The sequence below is a fragment of the Elgaria multicarinata genome, chromosome 10, assembly GCF_023053635.1.
Source record: "Elgaria multicarinata webbii isolate HBS135686 ecotype San Diego chromosome 10, rElgMul1.1.pri, whole genome shotgun sequence".
In the NCBI taxonomy this organism is placed as follows: domain Eukaryota; kingdom Metazoa; phylum Chordata; class Lepidosauria; order Squamata; family Anguidae; genus Elgaria; species Elgaria multicarinata.
In genome coordinates, this window is record NC_086180.1 from 84,405,813 (window position 1) to 84,418,743 (window position 12,931).

Consider the following 12,931-nt stretch of genomic DNA (forward strand, 5'->3'; position numbering starts at 1 on the left):
TCTTGATAGGAAACTGACAGCATCACATCATTTGAGGTGACATCCCTTACAGGGTTGTTGTAAGGATTACAGTTAGATAATCTGCTTTGAACACTTAAAAGTGTTATACGAAAGTTGTTGCTGTTGATCTCACGTATAGGTAGCACAGAAAACACAGCCTCTACAGCCAATCTTAAGGCCAGGCCAGTTCAGAGAAACACAGGTGGCTTCTAAGAATCTGGACCTAAGCCATTTAGGGCACAATCCTGTACATGTTTGTATATAACCACTAAACTGACATCCAATTGGCCTTTTCTCTGCAGGCATTTATCTAGTAACATTATTACACAGTCTGTATCTTGGTCTGGTTTCGAGAAGAGTACTATAAATGCACACAGACACAGCATGGTCATTATTTCAAGACAAAAAATAAGATAAAGAGGTGAATCGCTTTTGTTTGAAAGAACAAGCTTTAGTGTTCAGTTGACAGAGACATTCTGGGAAGGAAGATTACCTGTGTGCTCTGCCCATACTATTGCTCCTAGCTCTGTTTGCTGTACTAGAAGCACCAAAGTAGTTGGGGGACAGCGACTCTAGTGTTAAAGGCCAAGCCAGAAGTTCAAGAATAATCCTCACATGGAACCGCCAAAGAAGTTCAACGGGATTTACTTCATACAGACTTAGCGGCTGTAATCCTGTGTGCCCTTGGGAGTAACCCCACTTAAACCTGTGGGTCACATGTAAGGCTGCAATCTAAGAACACTCATTGGCGAAATACTTGCTGAAGATAAAGGAATTCTGAGTAAATATTTTATCACACCAGGGTTATACTGTGCAATCACTGCGAATTGCGTGCAAAGGACTCCGTAGTTTCCCAGCTTATAATCTGCTTTTATTGTGAAGTACTCCCATGCATCCTGCTTTAATTGTGCTTCAAAGGCAAAAGACCCGCCCTATTTTGCTTCTAGTTTTGGAGCGAATCATTTGTTGTTTTCCGAGCGGCCACTGGGGGCGCAGGAGCAGGATTTGATATGTTTAAAGAAAAATTAAACAAATGCTTACATCTGCGTAAGTTTTAAAGATAAAGACATCAAAATTGGCACAGTAATAGATATTAAGGAGAGCTTTAAGCATACCAGATTTGAACCAGATTGGATCATCCATTGATTTTTTTTAATGAAAAATCATTTCCCCCCTTAAACCCATTTCCTGGTATGCAAAGGATCTTAGGGGCGCTGCCACCCGGGGTGTGATTTAGCTAGCAACAACAACAATGACAGCTTAGCACTGTAGGGGATCATTCAAGGGAAACAGGTACATGGGATGAAGCTATAAGTGAGTTTAGGAACACATTGGACAGCCATACTTAATCTTCCCAGATGTTATAAATGCAGTAAGAAATACCATTTTTCAATCAATCTTTGCTTAAGCTGCATCTACAGATTTTAAGGAATGAGGAAAAGCATATGGGAGAAGACCATCTCTAAAGTGATGTTAGTTCTATGGGCACTTAATGATAGATGCCTGGGACATCACAGCCAGGCACAACACATGTCCCTTCCTTGCCCACCTGTTACACCATGCTCTGGGTGGGCCCTACCATTAGGCAGACTGAGGAAGCTGCAACAGGCAACGGATTTGGGGTGTCATGAAATCACAGCAAATAATTGTTGGTTATTTAATTTATTATTAGTCTGTTTTTACTGCAAAACAGGAGGAGAGGCACTTGTGGGATATTTCCCCACCCCCTCAGGTGCCAAAATCATTTGACTGGTCTTGGGTATTATGCACCTTGACATGGAGGAGTGGGGAAGGGAAGGGTCAGGGACCTCATTTGCTGCTCTGCCTCAGGCAGAAAAATGTCTTCAGTCAGCCCTGACCACCAATTTTCATCTGCTTTTCTGCTTATTTCCCGCCTTATTTCTGCTGATTTTATTTGCTGCCTTTATCTGCTGCTTATTTACGGTTTTCAGTTGATGTTTTTATTTGTTTGTACATTTTTGTTGTAATTTCTATTTTATGAACTGGATTAAGGGTGTTTAAGCTGAAATACCTGGTACAAGTTGTCTTAAATACATGCATTGGAGGCTGTGCACCTGTCCTCCGTACTACCTGCGCTCAACTACCTACCTGGCCATGTCCTTGGACCAAAGCCAACCCCCATGTGGATGGAGATATAGAAACATAGGAAGCTGCTTAGACTGAGCCAAACCCTTGATCCATCTAGCTCAGTACTGTCCACTCTGACTGGTAGTGGTTCTCCAAGGTCTCAGGCAAGAATTTTTCCAGCTCTACCTAGAGATGCCACAAATTGAACTCTGGTTCTTCTGGGCTATGGCCTCTTCCCACATCACTTCCTATATCTGATGCGAAGTCTGAAAGAAGCATTATCCATATAAAGGAAAGTGCTTGGCTGTGCTTTCTTAGATTATGTATTACTAGTATAAAGCCCATGTCACCACGGGTGCTAGTCTGAGAATGATAATCAGGCACTGATTATAGAGCAATAGAAGTCTGTTTGGCACGGAGGAAATAAAACATATGGTTTGGCTATTAAAGCTCGAGCTTTGAACTTTTTTGAAGTTTCAAAATTTTCTGTATGTCTACACTGCTCAAGCTTCAGTTTTTTTTAAAAAAGGAAAATCAGTCTGGTAGATCGCTAAGAAATGTTACATTAACATGGTCTAAAAATATGACAATCCACATCCTTTATTGGGCACTTCACATTTTTCCATGGATTAAACAAAATCCAAGCAGGATCTTTTACAATCATTTAATTACAATGATGGCATCAGCCAAAGGAATTTGAACTCTTGGCACTAACACAAATCCCAGATATGCATGCTTGTGTAATTAAGTGGAAATTACAGTACTTTGTGCTGGGAAATCTGTAGAAATTAATACCACATGTGCTGGCTTAGAAGTTTACTTTTGTCTATGGTGCATTTGTGCAAAGGTTTTCTTCACATTTTACCTTGCCCACATCCACGTTTTCTTACCAGTGTGTCTTTGGAACGATATAAACCACACTTCCCCAGCCAGGTGCCCCTACATATGTGTTGGACTGTGACTCCCATCATTCTTAGCCACTATGGCCAATAGCTGGAAATGATGCCAATGACCATACTGGCTAGGAAAGTTGGGGGCTGCAGTCTGACACATCTGGACAACACCAGTTGGAAGAAGGCTGCTATAAGCTAATATTACACAGTAACACTAATATTTAGGATTCATATAGCATTTTTAAGGAAGCACAATTATTGCGAAAGCAAGGTCATAATATGTTCACGGACATAATTGTTTGAAATGATATGATGTTGTTACTACACTTAATATTTATTATTTCCTTGTGGCTCCTTCCCCCCCCGTAAAGTGTGAGAAAATTAAAATCCCTTTCTAAGTGGATGGTGCCAAATCAATTCCTTCGGTTATCAATTATAGTACAGTTACTGAAGAATTTCAAATTACTTGGGTTCTTTATTGATGTAGGAAACAATGAGGATACATTTATGCAACATTAAGAAATGTTTTTATACTGTTGTTTTTATGTTTCTGATGGTTTTAAATTTTGTACATTTTTTAATGTTTACTGTTTCTAACTTTTGTAAACCGCCCAGAGAGCTTTGGCTATGAGGCGGTATATAAATGTAATTAATAAATAAATAAATAATAAATAAATTTTCCTGAATGCTTGATGTATCTTACTTCAATAATACACCTACAACAGCCATGAAAAGTCAGCTAATATTTCAAAGCCAAGCAGATCCAGACACACTCAAGCAAGTCAAACCAAACCATACTACATACCCACATATTCTAACTCTACTGTTCTTTGATTGCCTTGCCCTTAGTCCAAAGATTGCTGCTCACATCCTTTTTTTGCCCTGCTACTGTCCCCTTGTCCCAGATAAGAGGCTTGAGCCAGCTTGGAAGAAGCAACAGGTGATGAAGGCCTCTGGCACTTCATTGGGCACATAATCAGCCAGTGCACCTGTCCCTCCCCCTTGCCAGGAGCCTCCCTGCCAACAATGGCAAAGTGGAGACATTGGTTGGGCACCTCTCTCTACATAATCAGGCACTAGTGTAACAACTAGTGTTAAGTAATTTTGGACACTGGATGTAATAGTGTTATAGCACCCCGCCTTTTTTAAAAAAATCTTTAAATGCACCACTTCAGTTCAAATGGTAGGTATGCCTTCCACACTGCAGAGCTGCTAAATTCCTCATACCAGAGCAATGACAATATATTACTATTAATTTTTTAAAAGATGTAGAATCTTTAAACGTGCAGAATTTTACATTTTAAACTCACTTAAGGTGCAATCCCATGCTGGCTAGGGGATTCTGGGAGTTGTAGAACATGCATAGGATTGTGCTTTTAATGTAGCATGCCACACTAGCATGACTACAGGAATAAAACCTTATTTCTCCTGTTGACCTACAAAGCTTATCACAGCCTAGCTCCTTCCTATCTTTCCTCTCTCATTTCACACTATTGCCCTGCTCATGCTCTTCGCTCCTCTAATGCCATGTTTCTCACCTGCCCAAGGGTCTCTACTTCCCTTGCTCGGCTTCGTCCATTTACCTCCGCTGCCCCTTCCGCCTGGAACGCTCCTCCAGAACATTTGCGAACTACAAGTTCAATCGCAGTTTTTAAAGCTCAGCTAAAAACTTTTCTTTTTTCTAAAGCTTTTAAAACTTGATTTTGATCTGACTTTTATACTGTTAGTTTTACTCTACCCTGTGCCTGTTTGGTGCATTCTCTTCCCCTTCTTATTGTTTTATTATGATTCTATTAGAATGTAAGCCCATGCAGCAGGGTTTTGCTATTTTATTGTTTTACTCTGTACAGCACTATGTACACTGATGGTGCTAAATAAATAAATAAATAAATAAATAATATCCTTCTGCCGCCCTAAAAGCTCCATCCCAGGAGCGTTTTATTGAACGCTCGTGACTGGGCACTCACGGATTCCTTGGCAGTAGCTCACATGATGTTGTCTGCCTCTCGCTTCTTCTGCCCCTTCTGGTCTTCCTTGTGCGGCAAGAAAAACCAGAAAAACTCTGAAATCTTTTTTAAACTGAAGTTGCTGCCCTCTCCTTCTGTGTGTGGGAGAAGCAACGTGTTCACAGCAGGGACTGAATGGCCCTCTTGCACCTTGTTTACTTCCTGTTTGAAAACAGGAAGTAACTGAGTGTCCACGGAGAAGCGATGGTAGCCAAGCGTTTCTTCCAAGGTGTGATGGAGCTTTGATGCTGAACTCACTTACTTAGGAGTAACCACCTTTTTGTTATAGAGAAGGATCATGTATATTTTAATTAGAATTTTAAAAAATAGCATGGTTATACATGACTGAAGGAGAGGCACTCTATGTTTAGAAGCACTAAGCATTACTGTACTTACATGGTATCTTCAGATATGTTTAAACATCCCACAGTATGCTGCTATTCTATTTCTGCATGCCTTCATCTGCGTCACCTACTCCAGCCTTTTCTCCACTCTTCCTTCTTTTTCAGGCTGCATACCTATGCACATTTACCTCCGATTACATCCTATTGATCTTGGTGGCGCTTCCTTCTGAGTATACATACTTAGGATTGTGCTGCAACTCTGTTTTTAAGGCGACACAAGACACATATGCAGACACCAGGTTTATAAAAAGAACGTCTTCTTGGTTATCGCATCATGTTTGCTTGGAAAAGAGGATGGGGGCACCCCAAAACCAGCAGCGGTAGATAGGAATTGTTTTAGCATTCATGTGCTGTTGCAAAAAGGCGTTGCTGAATCCTCTTCAACTAGAAAGGGCCTCGTGGCAATCCAATTCTTTTCTTCTCCTCCTTTCAGATTCCAGCAGCCGCTCTGGGAGATAAGAGACCAAGTTTAATTCAGTTCAGCCCTTCCTTTTCTTTCCGGGATCCTGCTGGTGTCCAGGTCAGGGTGGGTGGAGAGGGAACAGCAACCATCTCAGGCAGGGGCGGCAGCGCCTGCGTGACTGACGAGAGAACACTGTCAACTGTGACTTTCTCTTCTTCGCTCAAATCTCATGCTAGCAGCAGGAGCCACAGGGCTGGTTGGGGCAGAGGGTAGCAGTTCAGTAATGGAGCGGGCCCAAATCACCACTCCTAGTGATCCCCCACTCCAAGCAGATCACCTCTGCAGGAACCTGACACAGGGCTTCATCCCATGTACCCGTTTCCCTCGAATTATCCCCATAGCGTAAAGCTGTTGTTGTTGTTAGCTAAATCACACCCCGAGTGGCAGCGCTCCTAAGATCCTTTGCATACCAGGAAAAGGGTTTAAGGGGGAGAAATGTAAATAATAATAATAAAAAATCAACGGATGGCCCAATCTGATTCAAACTTGGTATGCTTAAAGCCCTCCTTAATATCTATTACTGTGCCAATTTTGATGTCTTTATCTTTAAAACTTATGCAGATGTAAGTTGTTTTTGCTACCGGGTGACAGCAATCCTTTGCATACCAGGAAGTGAGTTTAAGGGGGGAAATGTAAAAAATCAATGGATGACCCAATTCAATTCAAATTTGATATGCTTAAAGCCCTCCTTAATATCTATTACTGTGCCAATTTTGATGTCTTTATCTTTAAAACTTACGCAGATATAAGCATTTGTTTAATTTGTACTTAAAACCTATCAAATCATCCTCCTGCACCCCCAGTGGCCGCTCGGAGAACAACAAAAGATTCGCTCCTAAAGAGGTAGCAAAATAGGTCGGGTCTTTTATATATGAAGCACAGTTAAAGCCGGATGCCTGGGAGTACTTCACAGTCAAAGCAGATTATAAACTAGAAAACTTGGGAGTCCTTTGCACGCAATTCACAGTGATTGCACAGTATAACCCTGGTGTGATGAAGCAGGAGTAGACCCACAACCCCACATGCTGCGAGACAACGTTTTGGAGAGGAAGGAGACTGCAGCAGCCCCAATCCGCTGCGTGCGACTTGATGTGCGAGCTCTGCAAACTTCCCTATATTATCACCAATCCCTCCTACCATTTATAGCATGGGGTTTATAACATTAGCTAATTTTGCAGGGTATTTTAAAGAATTTATGAGATAATGAATAATGATGAGCTGTATAAATGCTAATTATTATAAGCCAATGCCACACTATTTAGGATTCCCAATTCCTGACTCAAAGACAGTTTCTAAACCTACCCATACTGTGACATGGGTAGTTCCATCACACCAGCAATTTATTGCACACTCGCCATGCCTAGTATGTGGTTTTGCGGCCCTGTACTCACAGGACGTTGTCCACGTCCTGCACTCATTTCACCACTCTCCATGTTTTGTTTCTCTTTGGAGTGGGGAAAGTCTGCTTTTTTTCCCTCCATGCAAAATAAATGTGCTCTTCCCTCCTGTGTATTGCTGTCGTTGCGTTCTATCCGACCATCCTGTTCTTTGTTGGGGTGGGTGGGTGTCTAAGGGCGGTCTCACTAACAAAGGAGGGCAGGGCGGTTCTCCACTCAACAATGAAGGGGGAAGGAGAGAGGTCCCATTTAACTCTATGTTCTTACTCCTGAGTAAGAAATGCAAAAAATGTACCGGGACAGTGCGGCGGTGATTCACCCTGCGAAGTTTCGCAGTTAAAGACTTCGATTTTTTACGAAATGGAGCGAGGCACCGGTGCATTACCCAGCTGCAGTGCACATTCGGTCCTCCTCCCCTGTAGTTTGCTGATTCGGTCCATCCTACTTTCGGTCCTCCAACTCAGTTTGCAAGGATCCTAGGGAAAGCATTGTGTGTTCTTTTTCTCCCCCCCCCCCGCCTTTCTCCTAAGTTTTACAGTGCAGCAATGCTTTGTTGAAACGAGGAAAAGTAGACCAGTCCATGGACATGCAAGGGGGTTGACTTTTTGCTCCATCACACCTACTTTTTTAAATCCAGTTTTCATCCATGGTTTCCCCCTCCATTTCCTTAGCGAGTCGAGTGCTGGACACTTTCATGTCTCTGTGTTGTTGAGCTCTTTCAGCTCATCTATCTTTTTACCTGGAGCGCTACTACGTCAGTGAAATCTCCCACCCCGCCCCCTACATTTTCCTTTCCCCTGCAGATGTTTATTTTTAAAGAATATCTGTTTATTTCTGCCGAAAACAATAGTACAGCAGCCTGAAAGTGTGCAATTACAGTAAAACTATACTTTCCCCTAAGATCATATTAAACAAACCCCAAGGAAAGGAGGCCATTTGTAGGAAGCGGGAGGGAACGCATGGACCTAGACGGTTGCTGCCCCTTGGCTTGGGAAACATTTACAGGGGGGGGGAGGAGCAAACGTTTGTTTTGCTCATTTCAAAGGGTGGGCAGATGAACAATAATTTTAACTAATTTCTTTTATAAAGGTGGTCAGGTCCCCTCCTTCGCTCCAAGGTAACCAAAATGCTTATATCTGCATAATTTTTAAAGATAGATAACTCTTAAGGAGAGCTTTAGTCATCCCACGTTTGAATCAGATCAGTTCATCCCTTGATTTTAAGGAATTTTTAAAATAGAAATTAACAAAAACGTTTACATCTGTGTAAGTTTTAAAGAGAAAGATATCAAACTTGGCACAGTGATAGCTCTTAAGGAGGGCTTTAGGCAGGCCAAATTTGATTCAGATTGGTTCATCCCTTGATTTTTAAAGGAATTTTTAAATTCCCCCCTTAAACCCATTTTCCTGATATTCCACTAGTGCAAAGGATCAATGTTCCTTTCCTTTGGTCATGTGAAGCTGTGTCTCTCCAAGTTCATAAAATAGAGATCTGCTGGTTCCCTTAATCAAGAGTAAATCCCATTGATTTTAACTTCATTTACATCCAAGTCATACTAAAATCCCATGCATGCTTACCTTTGAGTAAACCCCATTAAACAGAGAGAGACTTACTTCTGAGTAAACAGAAGTAAGACCTCAGAAGTAAGCATGGGCTTGCAGAGCACTTCTTTCTAGTTTACTGTTTTAGACTTTTAAAAACTTCTGAGTGACCACACTATTAAAAGTCAGTTCTATATGTGTTTACTCAGAAGTACGTCCCTCTTTGTTCAACGGGGTTTACTCCAAAGTAAGCATGCATGGGATTTTAGTATGACTTGGATGTAAATGCAGTTGAAACCAATGGGATTTGCTTTTGAGCAAGGGAACCAGCAGATCTCTATGTTATGAACTGGAGAGGCACAGCTTTGCATTATCAAAGGAAAGGAAGATCGACCCTTCACAAATGCAAACAGGTGGACTTTCGCATTGGTGAACTATGGGGAAAGGGTTTAAGGGTGGGAAATTTTAAAAATCCCTAAAAAATTAAGGGATGAACCGATCTGATTCAAACTTCGGGTGGCAAAAGCTATCACCATGCCATGTTTGATCTCTTTATCTTTAAAAATTACATAGATGTAAGCATTTTGGTTACCTTGGAGCGAAGGAGGGGACCTGACCATCTTTGCAAAAGAGATTAGTTAAAATGATTGTTCGTCTGCCCACCCTCTGAAACGAGCAAAACAAACGTTCACTCCAAACGTTCACTTTGGCAGCAACAGTCTCAGCCAGTACTTTTTGTAAAAATGTAAAATAGTTTCACACATTATATTGTTTTAAAAAATCTTTAATTTTGCATTCAATGTCCTAAATTCCTTTTTCAGTAAGATAGAGAACATCTGGATTACAAAATCATATCATTTTCACTGCTTTTCATACATTGTTTTCCTCTCAATTTACAAAGAAACTTTGTTATACACAAAAAGGATTAATTCGCAGCAAAAACTGAATGGATAAAAAAATAGTTCAATATTTTAATGAGTTACATACTTTCATCTTTTAAGAACTGGATTTTGCTTTTTCAGCAAATCTCATTAAAAACTAAATGACATTGCCACCAACACATTTCTTTACATGAAGTATACAGACATACAAACACGATTTAAACATCTGTTTTATAAAATACACTTACTTTGGTTTCTTAAGGAACAGTGCAACATATTGGAATGTGCAATATAAAAACCAAATCTTGTAAGATGTTCCTTACAGAACCTCTGAAAAACTGTACGGTAAAATTTTAAAAAAAGTATAAATAGTGCAAAAAGCTAAAAGAAAAGATACGCCATGATAGAAAGTTTCCACATGGGACTCTGGAGGGCACATAGATTTCCACAGACAGCAAAGACCATTGTCAATTAACACAAGACAGGGATAGCTTAATGTATGCAGCACTCAGAATTGAAGAAAATGGGGAATCCAACGGGCAACCAGAGTTCTAAATCATGTGGGGAGCCCTACACGGTCTCCCCTCATCAGTCCTTCCCCTCCAGTGTGTAAACAGTGGCAGAACTGGGCCTGTGAGAATACAACACAAGGATGGGATGGACCAGTGAGCACAGCTCCATTCTCCCTCCTCATGCAATTGTAATCACATGAATGCCCAATTAGGCCTAGAGATGTACCCCAATCTAGAGCGGCAAGGGCTGCACCTCCACAAAGCTAAATTTTTCCCATCCGACATTTAATAAGGCAGAAGAAATGGGAGGGGAAGGAGAATTGGTTCATGCGCTCCCACTTCTGAACAGCTGATCTGTGGAAATGTTGAATGGGCTCCATTCATTCAGCCACGAAAGGATCTCTCTCTCTCGCACACACACACAGAGAGCATTTGTACACACACAATTCCAAATCCAGCAGAAGTCACACATGTGGAAGCCTATTTCCATCTGTAGTCCCCCGAGTGGGACTAGGGTTATAGTCTATGCAAACACAGTTCCTATGATTGTCTAAAGTAGAGCAATGAACCCTTCTGTTCACTAGTTTGATTTTCTTTGGTAAATCAGGCTATGAGCACCATCAGACGCTGGTGGGGGGGTGGGGATCACGCTTGCCTACAGTTGCTTCTCCTGCTTTTGTTGCTCAATACTTCCTCTTTCTCTCGGAAAGGAAAGAGGAAGTAAAAAATAGTGCATGTGGCCCATTCAGGGGCCGTCTTTATCGTGCTGCTTCTCCTGCACACAGCAGGGGATAGCGGCAACTTCCGCCTTTAAAAATAATACAGACTTACTGGGGGCTTTTTTTGTCTTGCGAAGAAGGCTAGAAGGAGCGGGAGACGCACAGAAGCCAGATGATGTTGTGACAAAAATCCGCAAAAATCCGTGAGCGCCCAGTGACAAGCATGCAATAAAACACTCATCTGTGTCTTATTGTGCAATTGACAGAATAAGAGCCCGTGTATAAAACAGGACAATTAAGTGATAAAGCTTTCTGAATCATATCACTCCAGATTGCATGTTTGCATGCCTTTCCACCCAAGAAGCAACATGCAAAACTAGCAGCTCAGGAGGAAGGGTTTAGGGCTAAGAGCAAATAGCAAATAGTTGATGTGGCAATAGCAAATCTCTTTGTCTGAACCTGGATCTGCAGTAATTATGGAGAAAGAAGATAACAGGGAATCCCGTTTAAGGAGAAAAAGAAGTGTACAGCTGAGGAATGCAGAACCCTCCTGACCACTCAGTTTATTTTCTGGCAGCCTCTCCCTGCAAAGACTTCCCGCTCCACTGGGCTCACTTTTAGGACGGGAGCCAGTTGGGAGGTTAAGAATTATTGGGGGAAACACGGTGGAGAGGCAAGCTACAAGGAGCGGAAGGGTTCCACCTTCACCTGCATGCAGTTTTTGCTCTTAACGTTGGACTCTTCCAACCCACTTTCTACATTATTGCAACAGAAGAGGGTTTAAATACATGGATACACTACTTACTATCACATCTAGTTTGTTTCTAGACTACCTTCCCTATTGCATGCTATATTTTTCTATGTGGAGAGAGATACCTTTTCATACGGGAGATGTCACATACAATCACCAAACCAGCCAGAAGTGTTTCAGTCCAGTAAAAGTTTTATCACTTGTTTCTGCCACTTGTATAAACGGCCCCAAATACACAATCTATTGATCATGGTTCTCATTCAGCCCTCAAATGAAGAAGCTCTGCATAGGAACAATATTGTACCCATAAAGTACAAAGAAAAATGACACATTAAAACTGTGTTTTAGCCGGGCCCTTGCCTAATTCTATGTATACTAAGTCAAAGAACAGATACTTTTCCCATTCGTAAACACGTCCTGTTTCATGAGGTTTAATGAATAAGCTCTCTAAATCTGGGGGGGCGGGGGGCGGGCTATTGTTGGACACAACCACCATCATCCCTGACCACTGGACATGCTGGCTTCGGTTGATGGGAGTTGGAATCCAACAACATCTGATTCCCCATCCTTGCTCTAAAGACTAATATAACTGAAAAGAAAAGGAGGTAGATAAGGTTAAAACAATGTAGCCTATGATTAACTTAGGATGCAATCCTAAATGCTTGTAAACCTCTGAACTTCCAGAGTGGGAGGCACAGAGGAGGCAATCTTTGCCTCAGCCCCACTTCTGCTCTGTATTTCAGCTAGACGGGTTTTTTATCCATCTAGCCTGGCCGTCTTGCAGAAGGAGGCTGGGGAGGTCTCAGGATACTACATAAGCTGCCTTCTCTAGTCCCCTCTTCTCCCTGCCCACTGGAACACTCCCTTTACTTCCTCTCTGAGATCTGCTTTTGCAACGGAGAGGCAGCCAGTGCAGGTCTATCCATGCTGGCTGCACCGGGACCTTGAATCCCAGAATTCAAAGTATCCTATGGCTCCCCAGAGGGGCAAAAGGAATGCTCCCTTAACCAGTAATGAGAGAGACTGACTACAAATATATTTGTCTTTTTCCCCTAAAATTATTCAGGAAGTGTCAACACTCTATTTGACAAATACATCCAATAAACTAATAATGATTAAGTATGAAATCAATATTTCCCACCAAAAAACAATATAAAACATATTTAAAAAAAGATTACAGGCATGCCAGAGTTAAGCCCCATCAAATTCTATGGGAGAGATTTAAGCATATCCCTAAAACTCCCATTGAAATAAAAGGGGTAAAAGTGCTTCATGT